Below are 16,296 nucleotides of genomic sequence, written 5' to 3'. Positions count from 1 at the left end.
GCTTTTCAGTTTTCATTACTTTGTCTGCTAGGGGTGTCTGAAGAGGGTTCAAATTTCAAGTCTGTCACTGTGATGAGAATATTGGCCACTCACAGGGCACTCAGTCAACCAGTTACTTTACAATAGATGAGTCTCTACTATGGCTGGTGTCAGGACACTTCCACGCTGGATAGAGAATTGCTGTTAGGGTAGAGCACCTGCAACTTCAACGCACTGCTGAAAATGAATCCTGAAATGGTTACGTTTTGACCTTGCAAGAAAAGCTGTTCATGAGATTGTAAAAGTTTTATAAGCTTACCTAACCCACACCATGGAATGCGAATTGTCTGTTTTGGTCATCATTTGCCACCCTATAGCTTTAAAATGGTATTTAATTATTTAATTGACTGATTGATTTTGCTAAAATCCTGATAGAGGAAATACAGAGTTTGGTGAACTGGACCACAGTAAAATCACTAGAAGCGACTGTAAGAGTCCTTAGAAACTACAGACCCTCAGACCAATAGACGGATGTTTAAATATTCACATGCATTTAAAGTTAGTTTCTTTAAAAGAAAGCATGGCTAAGAAGGCTGGAAATCAGATAGAAATTATAATGTCAATGAGAATGCAGACGTTTCAAATTCTGTTAAGAAAAATATCTCCATGAGAGAATATTTCAGACACACCTGCATCTAAATCCAGATTCTACCACTCACTAGCTATATGATTTTAGGGCATTACTAAAACTTTCTGAGCCTCAGTATCCTTATTCATGAGGTAGGGATAACAATAATAGTTAGCCCACAGAGTTGTTTTAAGGATTACCTGAGATAATATACATTGGTTTCTGGCATATAGTAAATTCTCAATGAGATTATATTTCCTGCTGATAATAATTATCAAAATAGGTAATATTTGCCTACTATTTCTACTTCTTCACATGTTTTAACTCATCTAATCCACACATTGATCCTATAAGGTAGGTACCATTTGCCTTTTACAGAGGAGAAAACTGAACACAGTGTGATCAAGTAATTTGTTCAGAGTAACATAGCCATTAAGCCGTGAAACCCAGATGGGAGCTGCCGGGATTTGGCTCCAGAGCCTGGGCTGTTAACCAGCACACATCTTGCCTCGGTGAACAGTTGTGTATCTTACATTACATGTTATCTCATAATATCCTCGCAACTACCCCATAAGGTGGCTGCTCTAGGTAGTACAAAGTTGTAGCAATGGAGTATCCCTAAGAACTTGGACATAATACTACCCTCTGAGTTGAACTATTAAGACAACCCATGATTGGTTTGAGCAGAGAGACTCAACGTTGCTGTGAAGAGAGTGGATTCTAGCAGGAAAGGCTGAATCTTAACCAGGCTGAAGGCATTAACATATCTGAGAAAGATTGTCATGGCACACAGCAGTGGTTGCTGGGAAGTGGCAAGTCTAAGAGGCCTCAAGCATGACAGTTCACCCACAATTATCCTGGGGAGGGCATTCTGCCAGTTACCAGGGTGTGCAGCCCCTTAACGGGTAGAGCTTCATTCAGCTTACTTGTTCATTCAATAGACATTTAATACTGAACCCCTACTCTGCGTCAGGCTTGTGCTAGGTGCTCAAGATGCATCGGTGAACAAAACAAAGATCCTGCCCTTCCGGAGCATGCATTTTAGCAAGATACCAATATAAAATAATCATAAATTTGAGTTATATATGTTATCCATATCACTCTCTGAATTGGAATCTGCAGGTCTGATCAATACTGGGACATTCTGGACAGTCATGACATTACCGTGGAAATGCTCCCCAATAGTCATCCCTCAGCCTCTTCTGATGTTAGCCCAACTTCGCCACAGTCCTTTCTCATCTGAGCTACACTTCAAATATGGAGCATCAACAGGCTTTGGAATCAATATAAACTTTATGACCTGTGACTCTATTTCTGAATTCTATACCCATTAGTTAATTTTACAGGTTTGGAGTCGGAGGCTCAGAATTAAAATGACTTGCCCTATCTTGCATAGAAGCCATTAGATTGGGTAAGATAAAAAATATATGCATATATAGTACCTAGGCTTGGCAAGGTTATATGGAAACTTCAAGCCTCATATATGATTGGTGGAAATGAAATTAAAGTCCTTATGGAAACCAATTTGACAATTTATTTTAAAAGTATTAAATTTTTTATATTCTATAGCTTACTAAATGGTCTCCTATGAATTTATACCAATAAATTAATCGAATATATAACAAAAGTTCTGTATTCAGATTATTTCAGATTATTATTGTTCATGAGTAAAAAATCAAAGCAATTTAACTGTCCAGTAAATAAATTACAGAACACACATACGATGAATTAATATGCAACTATTAATACTATACACAAGACTGTATATTAGGCACAGAAAAGTAAATTGATAAAGCAACTTATAAAGTGGTAATAAATAGCAATTTCTAATTTTATAAAAATTAAATATACTTAGGCTTACATAGACCAGAGCACACAAAAAGACCAGAGCATATAGTCTAGGATGTTAATGATGGTTATATAATGGAATTACATGTCACTATTTTCTTTTTTACTTTTCTGCATTTTTCCAATTCTTTTCAAATAACAGTCATAGTAAAAACAAATAACAATGTACATTAGTGATTGTTATTATGTGACACAATAGACATTCATTGTGTCATTTAATCCTCAAAATTCTATGAGTTAGGCACTGTAATTATTCCTTTTTACAAATGAGAAAATTAGGACTCAGAGAGGTTAGGTAACTTGCCTAAGGTCACAGAAGTTAGCCTGTGACAGCTGGATTTCAACCCAGGCAGTTGGATGCCAAAGCCTACATACTTAACCACCAACTCTATAAAGCTTTTGAATTGCTTTGAAATTAGGAGAAACGTGCATGGACACACACACACAACTATTCATACAGTTTGTTTTTTAAAAAAAGAAAGAAAATGACTTATTTATTCCAAATCAACTCCTGGACATAAAATAACTATAATTCCAATACCTTCCTTGAGATAATACCAAAAAAAGAAAAACAAAAGGCCCAGTTCAGTATAAGCTCAATATGGTCATTGTTATTATACCTAATAACGATGGTAATTATCACTGGTAATTATAATAAGTCAATAATTAGTGTCATCTACTACATGCCAGGCACTCTTTTATAAGTGGTAGCTATTGTCATTGTTGTTACATTATTATTAATAAAAACTAATTAGTTATAACTATATTAACTGGGAGACTAAAAAAATGAACCCATTAGCAACCACCGTATTCTCACAGAGCTGTGTATTCTATTAGCAGTCCACAGAAAGCACTTTATTTATTTTTTTATTTTTATTTTTTAAAAATTTTATTTATTTATTTATTTTTTCCCCAAAGCCCAAGTAGATAGTTGTATGCCATAGCTGCACATCCTTCTAGTTGCTGTATGTGGGATGCGGCCTCAGCATGGTCGGAGAAGCGGTGCGTCGGTGCGCGCCCGGGATCCGAACCCGGGCCGCCAGCAGCGGAGCCGCACACTTAACCGCTAAGCCACGGGGCCGGCCCAGAAAGCACATTGGATGGCTCAGGATACAGGACAGATGTGGCTTGATGGGGAGAAGGAATCCAGGGAAGTGCAGTACATGCAGTGCCCTGAAGAAGGTGGACCCACGTGAGAAGTCCTCCTGGGGTGTCTGTGTTCTGTGACAGCCCAGCTTACAGGGGTGGGTAGAAGCAGAATTGCCTCACGAAAAGCAAAATTGTTGATAACATTGATTTTGACAAATACCCACTTAGTGCTCTTGTTTGAAAAGCAGAGTGTTTGTGCTATGGAGGACACAAAGGTGGAAATCCATGACCTGCCCTCGAAGAGTGCAGTATCACAGGATGGCAGTCATGTCACTGACGCTAAGAGAAGGCATTGGGTAAAAGAGAATTTGGGGAAATGCCCAACACAACGCTCCACACACTCACTTTATCGAGTGTTTATGACACATGTACTGATTTTAAATTTCATGAGCTTGTTTCACACTATTGAAGCTCTACATCTAAACGCATGTTGCAAAAATGTTTCAAAACAAAAAGTTCCAGAAGGCTCAATTGCTTGGATGATTTTTAAGCATGCCATCTTAATCTCTCTCAGTATTTTTTAAAAAGAATACATTTTCTTCTTTTTTAAAAATAGTCTTGATCAAGCAATGGATAGATTTACTAGAAAAGGCAGGTTTTGAATTGCTAGGGATAAGCAAAGGGAGTTATTGTCAGTTTGAAGACATAGCTGTGTGGACCATTCCCATTAACCAGCAGAAGAGCCACATCCCTGCCTGTGAACGCATGTGAAACAGGCCCCTACGTGGAGCTCACTCTGCCGTGGGGAAACTCAGCACCAATAGGCTCTGGAAGCAACATGAAGGTGATCATCTACAACTAGATTTCTGATTTCTATACCAAAATGTTTTTCTTTGGAGAAGTATCTTTCCCTATTTATTTGTTCACATTTTATGGATAGTTCCAATCTCACATTTTCTTTTTTTCCTGGGGCACGCATTTATGGAGAACTCATAAATTCTTTTTTTTTTAGCTTTGTTGAGATATAATTGACATATAACATTGTGTAAGTTTAAGGTGTACAGTGTGATGATTTGATATATGTATATATTGCAAAATGATTACCACAATAAGCTTAGTTAACACATCCATCACCTCACAGTTAAAATACTGTCATGTGTGGTGAGAACTTTTAAGATCTACGCTCTTAGCAACTCTCAAATACACAATACAGTATTGTTAACTATAGTCACCATGCTGTACATTACATCCCCAGAACTTATTCATCTTATAACTGGAAGTTTGCACCCTTTGACCATCTTCAATCACTTCTCTCACCTCCACCTGGCAACCACCAATCTGTTCTCTATTTCTATAAGGGAACTCATAATTTCTTAATGCTGGGCTGGATGGGATTCAGAAGGTCTTCTAGCCAAAGTCATTCATTTGCTCATTCATACATTGATTAATTTGTTCATTAACTGATTCATTCAACAAATAATTAGCAATGGACATAATTCTTCCTCTTAGAGAGCTTACATTTTATTGAAGGAGCCAGACATTGAACAGCTAATTTATAATTTATTATTTTATTAATATCATGGTTAAGTCCTATGAAGAGAATTGTACTGTACATGTACAGTACATGTACATTGAAGAGATTGAAGAGCTGAGATTGAAGAGCTGGTGAGACTGTTGGGCATTAGATTTGGATCTCAATGAGGGGTTTGCTCAGGAGACAGATTTGAGATCAGATACTATATGGTGTATGTTACTGCAGCCTTGGGTATGGAAGAAAGGCTGAAGAGAACATAAAGTGGAAGAGGGCTGACGGCTGAGGCCTGGGAACTCCAGCATTTGAAGATGAGGTAGAGACAATGAGGCAGCAGAGGATACCAAGAATCAGTCAACAGACATATGAGTGGAAATTTAGAAGAGCATCACAGGAGTCAAGAGAAGAAAGTGTTTCAAGGGCATAATAAATACGGTTGAATGTTGCCAAGAGGGCCATTTTATTTAGTGTCTTTAGGAGTGTGGGAGCTAAAGCCAGATTAGAATGGGTTGAAGAGCTCATAGAAAATAACCAAATTGAGACAGGCAACACACCCAACTCTTCTGAGATGTTCGGCTATGAGGGGAGCCAGGTCTGTTTCCAGACAGAAGCGGGATTGGGGTGATACTTGATTTGATCATAAAGACGTGAGGAAGAAGCTGTGAAGAAGCTCACTTCTCATAGGGGCTCACAAATGGAGGTTACAAAACGATAATTCTGTTTGTCAAGATTAGTGGCACGAGGTGGTGAGACTGACTTTGGGTGGAACTAAACAGGCCTTAGAGGGTCTGTAGGACCATGGGCTCCTACAGGTGTCAGAGGGATGATTCTCTTCTTTTGTCACTGTTTCTCACTATATATATATGCCATATGTATATACATATATATACACTAAGTCCCATGAGAAATGCAAAGATAAACCAGACATGATTTCCACCCTCAGGAAGGAGAGACAAGTCACCTACATAAGCAGAACACATGATAGAAAGTGCTAAGTGTCCTAGGAGAGGTGCAGATCAAGTGCACTAAATCCACAGAGGAGAATAAGCTCTCTTTCCTTGGAGACCCAGGAAAGGCTTTGAGAGGAAGGTGGCATATCTGCTGAACCTGAAATAAACATTGAAGTAAGGAGACTGCCAGCGATGTCCCATCTACCTATGGGATGTCTCAACTACTGATTTTTTTCCCCTAGAATGCAAAACCTTTCCTACTAAAGGTGGTTTCTTCTTGAGTCAGTAAAAAATCCAATGGAAAAACAAACGAAACCCCTCCTTTGGCAATCCAGGAACCATCTGCCATCTGCCACTCACTGCAGAGATGAAGGGGAAAGGCTTGTCCTGGCTGAGCTGTGACTCCACTTATGGCTTTCACCTCAGCCTCTTCACAGGCTGCCCTTTCCCAACGAGCCCACAAAGCCTGTGGGCTCTGCTGCAGCTGAAGCAGGTGCTCAGATCTCACGAGGCTGGATGACCCCTTTAGTTCATTCTACTTTTCCCACCAGTCTCAAGACTTTGTTTCTTCTGTTTCACTGAAGGCTGGGGAGAAGAAGAAGATGAAGGAGTCAGTTGGGTGGCTTGTGGACATGTTAAGAGAATGGGGGATCAAGTGAAGCCCACCTAAGCTTTGCTATGGTGACAGGTGAGCCCTGTCCAGTTCCTATAAGAGATATCTTGTACAGGGAACTATGAAGACAACAGACTGCCTGCTCTTAATCCTATCTCCTCTGAAAGGGATGGAGGAAGACAGGCTTTAGAAGAAGGGGAAAGTTGCACCGCAATTTTTTGTCTCTAAGTGGAAAGAGGAGGCTGGTTAGGGAATGGGATGGAGGGTAGGAGGAAGGGGAGCAATGAGGGGAGGGTTCATTTTCAGGGGCATAAGTGTGTGTGCTGAGGTTGGAAAACTCTATGCCAGGACATTTGACCACTCAAATATTTTGTTTGCAACAGCCATTGCCAAGATAACTACACCCTACTGTTCTCTCTATCTGTGGCCTCTACTCTATTCTTAGCTGCCAACAAGCCCATGGAACTTTGATTCTTCTCAAGTCACCTATCTGTCATTGGGTAAGGGGCTTTCTGGCCCTGAGATTTTAAGAAGGAATAAAAGTAGTAGGAATAAGAATGGAGGAGGGGGAAGAGAATGAACATTTGAACATTTGTTGAGTACCTATTCTGCGCCAGGCCCCGTGTTAGTGCATTTTATATATTTTTAAATCTTCACACACACACACACACACACACACACACACACACTAGTGGGGCAGCCATCATGAATCTTATTTCATAAACAAGGAAACTCAACAAGTGATAGAAATGAGATTTAAACACGTGTTCCTTTCTACTTTTTGCTACTGGGTACTAAGTAGAAAAGTTAAGATATCTTTGCCTTGATATCCCAAACTTAAATAGTCAATTACTATATTCTTTGTTCCTGGTAGAATGTCTTTGACATGATACATAATGGCACCAGCTCTTCAAGGCTTAGAAATGGCCTAGAAGATCTTCCTTTTAGGCATTAGATTTGGCTGTGAAAGGGTATGGAAAGCATCATGCCTGCCATGATTTTCCTTTTAAGCCAGTTCTAGATCAGACTTCCCATGGGCCTAGAAGAAAACATGGCCACCATGCTTTTTTCAAGAATGGAAATGGTGCAGAGAAGAGGTCGTGATGAAATACACTTTTCTTTAACCATGGCTGGGGTCCAAGGCTCTGGGACCTTGGGACCCTTGGAACAAAGTGAAGGGAGTCCATTTCCCACATACTCTATTGCCCACTTGCCTGTCAACTTGCCTCCTTCCTCGCTCCCCCCAGAGGCTCCATTCACTCCCGTACTTTTGCGCCAATTCCTGCTCCTCCAGCAACCTACGCAGTGGCCTGCTGGGAGTCAAGCCTCTCTTCTGTTAAGTGCTTCAAAGTTCTTGGAGGAGATGTGATAATAAATCCCAAGCATGAATATGGAATGGGCAAAAGTCACAATGCTGACATGCAGTAAGAGGTAGAAATCTATTGAAAGACGAACTACACACAGTGAGAACTTGCCCAGGCATCCTGATTGCATGACTACTCATATACACCCTCTGGAGGCATGCTGCTCATTCGGGGGTGAAAGCGGATCACTTCTGAGAAGACTGAGAGAAGCAATGAAGGCAGTGCAGAACTCAGCCACACTCACTAAAAGCATCATGCACCCCAAATGACAACCTCCCTTGCAGAGCTTGCCAGTCTGCACCAGCAACCTGGGATGCACAGCTCTTAAAATGCTCTGAGTAATCTCAGTTCCCTACCTTTCTCTACTCCCCGGGCGTTCCGCCTTCTCCTTTCAGAAACCCATGCTTAGTGCTCGCTGGATATAGTCACTGCTCTCTTACTCTCAGCCCTCTTTCAACTTGTATTCCCACTGTCTTTCCCCTGACATGGTTTATAAAGCTCTCTTTATTTCATCCAGGTCCTAAATTTCACCCATGTATTCTTTGTGTGCCCATCTTACCTGACTAATTTGAAGGCAGATAGCACATCTGGAATGATCTGCCTTCTACAATCTCTGTTCCCATCTCCATTCTGTGCACATGTTACCCAGCCTTGCTAGATGTGAAGAGTTACAAAGACAAATCTGATGTGGTTTCTGTCCTCTAGGAACTCACAGCTTAGGAGAAGGGACAAGCAACACGTGTAAATAACTGGACTAGTAAGTGAAAAATAACAAATTCGGTAAGAAAACTAAAGATAAAGTGATATGGGATCCAGAGAAGGAAGGCAGAACCATGCTCTGAGGAAAGGAGACATTGAAGGCGAATCTTTCGTGAAACGCAGATGGGGTCGGACATGAGTTGTGGTGGGAAGAGGAGGAACGGAGTTGGTCACTACAGGAAAAGGTAACATGTGCCACCAAAACAAGTGGGTGGTAACACATGAGATGTGGACAGTGAAAGGCGAGTAAGTCAGTGTGATAGATTCTTCCACGATGTACTGCTACCCAGTCTAATTCAGTGGTTCTCAAATTTTGCTGCATATTAGAATCACATAGGGAGCTTTGAAAATCATGATACCCAGGCAAAATCTCAGACCAAGTATATCAGAATCTCTGTAGGTGGGACTCAGGCATCAGTATTTTTTAAAGTTCTTCCATTCGTCCAATTTGCAGCCAGGATCTAGAACATCTTGTCTCTAATGTCCAGATCAATCACCTGGGGATTGGCAGGTCTGGAGTGGGACCAGAGATTCTGCATTTCTAATGAGCTCCCAGGTGGTGCTGATGCTGCTGGCCCCAGGTCACACTTTGAGTAGGAGACTCTAAAGGAGGACGTTGTTAACGAAGCAGAACCACTCAGCTATTTGTGTGCATTCCAGCCCCAATGATAAACTCCTTAAGGGGGCAGCACTCTGAATTCACAAATGGAGCTTGCCTGAGACGCTATTAATCCAGGTCCACATACGGATAAGCACCTAATACCTACTGCTTGGTGACGTCGTCTCCCTGATGACTTGTGGATGAGAGACGAGGATTATTGAATAGTGTGTGAGGATTCAAGATACTATTACCTCTCTGCTCCAATTTGAAGCTCCTTGTAGAAGAAAATTAAAAAGGGATGGGGAAGAGGGAGTGAAGAATGTCTCACCCACTAAAATGTAAAACTGAACAGACTTCTGCTATGCCTTTGATCTACAGCTCCACAGAGACTTCCTTCCTAGGCACAGAGACCCATCCTTCACTGACACAGGGAAAGAGCTGGACAATTGTTTGGTCTCATTACATCTGAGGCTGGTCACTGCAAAGTCTTCTCAAGTTTTCAAAAGTGGTAAAGGGAATCCTCAAACTTTTCTTTTTAAATATTTTTTAAAATCCCAACAGAAATTGCATGTTTGTTATAGGAATACTTTGCCAGTTAAATAAAACAATAAGTTTCTTTGCTTTGGGCTGAACTCTATCAACTCAGAAGCTCTGATTGGTAGTACAAATATGCATGTGTGTGTGTATTACATATACGCACAAACATATCTATACATATACGTATATATGTATATACATATGATCTTTGATTAATAACAAGTAGGGAAGCTTGTACAAAATATCTCAAAGTATGAAATTTATCCAGGCTAAAGCAGCAAGAGAGGAGCCCACTGCCCTGTACTCTCTGGCCCTTGAATATTTTTCACCTTTAAAAACACATGCATGACTGTCTCCTCATGCGCTCTCACCCATCCTGGGAGGTGGATAAAATCAAGGTGCATTATCTTCCTTTCACAGAGGAAGTAACCACCACAACAAGCTTAGAAGCCCATCCACCACCTCACAGCCTTTGATCTGCCATTTTTCCTCCAGTGTGAAACTTAAACACTGTTGGGAATCAGTTGTTTAGATCAGGGGAAAAAAACTTAAAAATTACTCAACTCAGAATCCCTATTTAAAAATATAGAAACCACAAGCTACCCAGGTTAATGGCTTGGAAAAAGTCACACTGAACCCAGCTGGTAGAGGAGCCAGGACTGGAACGCTAGTTTTCTCCTAAAGAGATTTTGCTAGAACTGGCTGTTTCTAAGACTTTTGCCTGGGATTTCAGCAAAGGGAATAAAACCTGTGATTTAAATATAACTTGCTTAATCTATTATTCCCAGGAAATTTTCCATCCCTTTTCATATTCCCTAAAGCATATTTATGTTCTTCAGCTGAACCATTTGGAACCCTAAAGCCAACTGCTGGTTGCAACAGAATGTAAATAACAAGAAAATGCAACTCTCTGGATCTTCCCCAATCAGATCAATTTTCCAGCAAGCAGCAAGCTTATAAATAATGTAGATATTTAAAACATATTAAGCTCAAATTAAGATCTTACACTATTTACTGTTTGATTGGTGGTTTAAAATATATTATCATTATTGATGACAAGACAGAATGAACAATTTATCTAGTGAGTGATGAAAATCAAACATTAATTCCTTGCCCTGATTCTTCTTTTTCAACCATGTCAATATATTTTTGAAAGCTTTTTGATCTAGAATGGAGAGCTTCAAATGGCCTATTTTGCTTATGATGCATGTAATACAACTTGTTACTTGAAATTCCTTTGTAGTTGTAAAGCGGAGTTCTTTTGTAATATCTCAAATCACTTTTCTGAGCAGACAGACTGTTCTCATGGGCTTCTCTTCTAACAACAGAGTTTACCCACTAAGCAAATACAGAAGAAATCACCAAAATACTTCAGAGGACAGGAAAACAATAAAGTATTTAGTTCCATAAAGTAATTATTCCCTTATAGATCCTGAGCTTTGAGATCACTGCTCCTGCTCCCCATCACCCCAGCAACATGAGTATCTGCTAAAGAAGATCATTTGGTTTGCCAAATCTTGTTACTTCCTAGTGTCCCAAGCATAATATTAACTGACCAGACTCCAGGGCTAGATTTACAAGGGGCCATGTTCTATGGGAACATTTCAGATAATCATCCAGCCATCTGGTTTACACCACACCAGACAACTGACGTAACTTACTCTTCATCTATGCCCCTACTTCCCATCTACTAACCTCCATCCACTTGACATATGGACTGGCCGTACACTATTAGGCACTGAACTGAAAGGTAGACAATTCTGCATGCCCCCATGTGATTTGGGTTGAATGGGCTTTGAATTCAGCTGTAAGATAGAACCTGGTGGTGTGAACCATCTGCAGTTAAGGGCCAAGTATATGGGCCAATAGATGATGATTTGATTTCTTTTTTTTTTTTTTTAGAATTTTTTTTTTTTTTCGTGAGGGAGATCAGCCCTGAGCTAACATCCATGCTAATCCTCCTCTTTTTGCTGAGGAAGACCGGCTCTGAGCTAACATTTATTGCCAATCCTCCTCCTTTTTTGCTTTTTTTTTCCTTCCCCAAAGCCCCAGTGGATAGTTGTATGTCATAGTTGCACATCCTTCTAGTTGCTGTACGTGGGATGCGGCCTCAGCATGGCAGGAAAAGCGGTGCATCGGTGCGCACCCGAGATCTGCACCCGGGCCACCAGCAGCAGAGTGCGTGCACTTAACCGCTAAGCCACGGCGCTGGCCCAATGATTTGATTTCTTAACAACTCCATTCCCCTGGAGAACAAAGCACCTGCTATTATCTAGAGTGATTTCATCTTTAAAGACACGACATAGGAGAAATAAGTGCCTTCTTCTTTATAAAAATGAGGTTCAGAGGAAGAGGAAATCAAGTTTGTTTATTAAGCCATATAATACATTTTTAATTGAGTGCCTACTGTATGCCCAGCTCCTTGCCAGGTGCTGGGCATAACATGGAGAAAAGATAATGGGCAGTCTATTCAGGTACGTAGAGAAGTAAACAGACTGTTACAATCTATTTTGGTAAGTGCCTCTGCCACTTTCTAGCTCTTTGCACATAAGCAAGTTACCTATCTCATCTTTTCCTCAGTTTTCTTGTCCATAGAATGGGCATAATCATAGTCCTCCTTTTGTGTCATTACTAGAGAATCACTGCTGAATGACCCAAAGGATTCTTTAGTTCTTTCAGCTATCACTTTTGTTGGGAAACACAAAAGGCCATTTAGCATTAACATTTCCCTCAAAGAACCAGCGAATTGAGACAGCTTCAGATTTGAAGCTGTCAAAAAGAGCCTTTAATATGTTGTTTTCAACATAGAAACATATGTTTTCACCTAATTTCACTATAGAAAGTTGCCAAGACCTCATTGGAAAGAGATTACTCCTTTGAGTGATTCTTCATACTGGATCTAGTGTTGTCGTACAGCCTGCACCAGAGAGGCCACTGCTCCCGACACTACCACACCCAATTTCAGGTCCCCCTGAAGAAAGTAGGCAAGTAGCCAAGCAGAAGATGATGAAGACAAGCTTGCTAGGAAGTCACAAATAGCTTAATAGGTTTGGTCACCCACATAACGAAAATATTCAAACAAATATCACAAAATTCCCAAGGCCTAGGGAAGAGACAAGAGAAGATGATAAGAGAAGACAGATCTATGGCAAAAGAAGTAGGGGAGGAAAAAGAGACCTGTATATTTGTGCAGACCTTGAAACATACTAATTCTACTGTATTCAACATTGGTGAGATCTCAGCTAGGATATTTTCTCGTTCAAAACACCCCATTTGGAAAGCACCTCCTAATATACTGAGGGGTTAGATGGGCAAGACGTGTAGAGCTAGGTTTTCCACCTGACAGAAGGCCAAGAAGCAACAGGGCACCCAGAGTCTAGGTCATAAGGAAGAGAAAAAGACGATTTAATCCGTGTTTCTCCAGAGAGCCAGGGAAAAAAAGGGGAGTGGGGGTAGACATTACAAAGAGTCAGATCAGCCTACTAAAAACTGTCCACAGAATGAGGTGGGAGTGCACTATCGTGGGAGGTAGTGCGTTTCCTTCCCTGGAGAAATTTAAGCACCCCTTAAACATTCTATAAAAAGCATACTGGTTTATTCTATAAAAAGGATACAAGTGTACTTGAGGGAGTGAATTTAGGAGACAGAACTAAATGATTTTCCAGGTGATTTTAAACTCTAGAGCTTTATGATTTTATAAAGATCTGAAGGAAAAAATGACAGCAAAGACCGAGAGAGGAGGATGGGAAACATTGTAATCGACAATATTTTCTAGCATTTAGTCAGTTATCAAAGTAAAAATAAAAACAAAATTGATAAGACCTAAAATCTGGCACCAGGAACTGATTTTATTAACCAGCACTCTCTTCCTAACTTGATGGTAGCTTCTTCACAAATGCTTAGTTTGGGATTAGAATGAGAATAGATGGAGTTATCTTTGTCTGTGTCAAATACCTCAACTTTCCCCTGAGATGGGAGGAGGCACTCACAAAACTCATTTAACTCCCCAAGACTGGGGAACAACTCATTTTGCTTTTCCAGTGACCCTAAACAGGATGTCTGGCAGCCTCACCACTACATCTAATACCGAGGCTCCTGTTTTGGCCTCTTGGGGACCTGCAGGCACCTCAAGCTCGTTAGCTATAAGCCTGAACACAGGATCTGATTCAGAACACTGGTGTTACTCCAGCCTCTCTTTTCTTAGAGAAGACACCAACTCCCACCCAAAAAATTGGAGGTCATCTTGGACACATCCCTATCTCCTCCACATGTTCATCCCCATATGTAATCCTTCACTAAACACACATTTTACCTCGTGAATTGGTTTCAGATACATCCACTATCAACTCCAGGCTAACACCACATCTCCTCTGGATATTTCTCTGCCTGCTGAAATGGTCTCCCTGCATTCCCTCACTTCCTGCCAATGTGTAGCCAGAATCATTTTAAAACACAAATCTGACCATGTAGCTCCATGCTCAAAATCTTTTGATGACTTCCCATTGCTCTTAAATTAAATGCCAAAATACTTGTGGTGGTTACTCCTTTCCAGATCCATTCTCCATCCTTTCCACCCTGCTCTGCGCCCCAAGAGGCTGACCTGTATGGGCTCCGTCAATGGATTCCCTTATTCTCTGGCTTCCAGTTAGATTTGACCAAGGGGGGTGAAAGGACACTGGCAAGAGATCAGAGTGGGAGAGAAGAGTAAGGCTGAGGTATTTATTCTTTATTCTTTGAGTTCTCTCCCTTCAGGGTCTCGATGGGCTCTCTTTGCCCTTCAATCAAAAGTCATAGCTCTATTCAGTTGGTCCTGTCCACACAGCTCTCTCTTCAGGTTCTAGTACCACTCCATCCCTTTCCCCTTCAAATAGTGGTGCCCCACTGTTACCAGCCCTGGGAAACTGGACTACCCCTTACGGTTTTTCTTTGCCTTTACCACGTCTTTTAAATAGTCCTCAAACATCACTCTTTCAAGGAAACCATTCTGGACCCTCCTACAAGACTCAGATCTGGCTAACAGAAGCTTTTATAATGCCTGTACTTCATAGCACTCAGCATAGAAGTAAATGATTAATTGTGTAATTGATTGTCTAATATCTATCTTTCCCGCTATGATGAGGGCAGAGAGCATCTCTGTCTTAGCCATCCCCAGATCCCTAGAGCATTTGATAAATGGCTTAGTAGCTAAAAAAGCACGGTGAGAGTGGAGAAGAGGGAGAGTTAGAGAGGAAGGTCAAGACAAATATGAAAGAACCCTGACCATAGTCACCAGAACCACCACAAATCAAGGACTCCCACACTTCAGGGCCGAGAAGTGAGAACAGCATAGACTGTCCTTTCATTGTCATAGAAAAGCTGGCAGAAGTATGACATCAAAAAATTGTTTGGCAGGATACATTTCACAAAGAGATTATTTGTCAAAGGAGGTATTTTCAATTAAACGCGTTTTCAAAATGTGAAGTTTATACCCAAAAGAGTACGTCATTTTCTATCTTACTGCACACCAAGCCACCTCAGTCCACAGCAGCTTGGCTGGATTTGACATAGGTGTTACCTTGAGCTCTTTTCAAAAGAGAAATGGCGTTTTTTCTTCAAGACTCAAATGTCATTTAAAAAAAAAAAAAAACACATACTTAATTTCTTATTAAGTATTACCTGTTAATTATCAGTTCACATCGAAGAAGAGATTAACTAAAATGTCTCATTCCAGACTCCTGACAAGTGGAGAAGAGCACTGGCCACCATTGGCCTGGGATCCTGTGCAGAACTTGGTGAGAATTGAGAGGAGGAAGGACACTCAAGAAGAAGCATCCTAGGGGAGCACAAGGTCAAAGTTAAGAAATCAGTCCAGAATGGGGTTGCCAATTCAAAAGGTGATGGACAAAGGCTGAAGTAAAAGAAAACAAAAAAAACTAGACAAATAGGAGCTGGCCTGGTGGTCTAGTGGTTAAGTTCCCATGCTCTGCTTCTGTGGCCCAGGGTTTGCAGGTTTGGATTCTGGGCATGGACCTACGCACCGCTCATCAAGCCATGCTGTGGCAGGCGTCCCACATACAAAGTAGAGGAAGATGGGCACGGATGTTAGCCCAGGGCCAATCTTCCTCAGCAAAAAGAGGAGGATTGGCAACAGATGTTAGCTCAGGGCTAATCTTCCTCAGGAAAAAAAAAAAAAACTAGACAAACAAACCAGCAAGATGATGACAAAGGGAGAGGTGGTGAGTAAGGGAATGTGCGGCAGGCAGAGGGAAAGAAAGAGAGGTCATTCTAGAGTGAAAGTACAGGAGGTTGCTAACGCCCTTTATGTGGCTCTTCTGCTCTTAGCTTGGATGTCTGGGAAGTCTGGGGCGGGCAACAGCAACGTGTTCACCAACCACAACTGCTGAGACCAGGAGCGGGT

General features: G+C 41.1%; 1 protein-coding gene across 1 annotated transcript in view; it reads right to left on the bottom strand.

Moving 5' to 3' along the window:
* Window positions 1-16,296, bottom strand: part of SLC9A9 (solute carrier family 9 member A9) — a 539,379-nt gene that overhangs the window by 398,771 nt on the left and 124,312 nt on the right. The window lies entirely within an intron of this gene.

The sequence above is a fragment of the Ceratotherium simum genome, chromosome 5 (assembly GCF_057802395.1).
Source record: "Ceratotherium simum simum isolate JZ-2026a chromosome 5, ASM5780239v1, whole genome shotgun sequence".
Lineage (NCBI taxonomy): Eukaryota > Metazoa > Chordata > Mammalia > Perissodactyla > Rhinocerotidae > Ceratotherium > Ceratotherium simum.
This window is presented reverse-complemented; position numbering and strand designations above follow the sequence as displayed.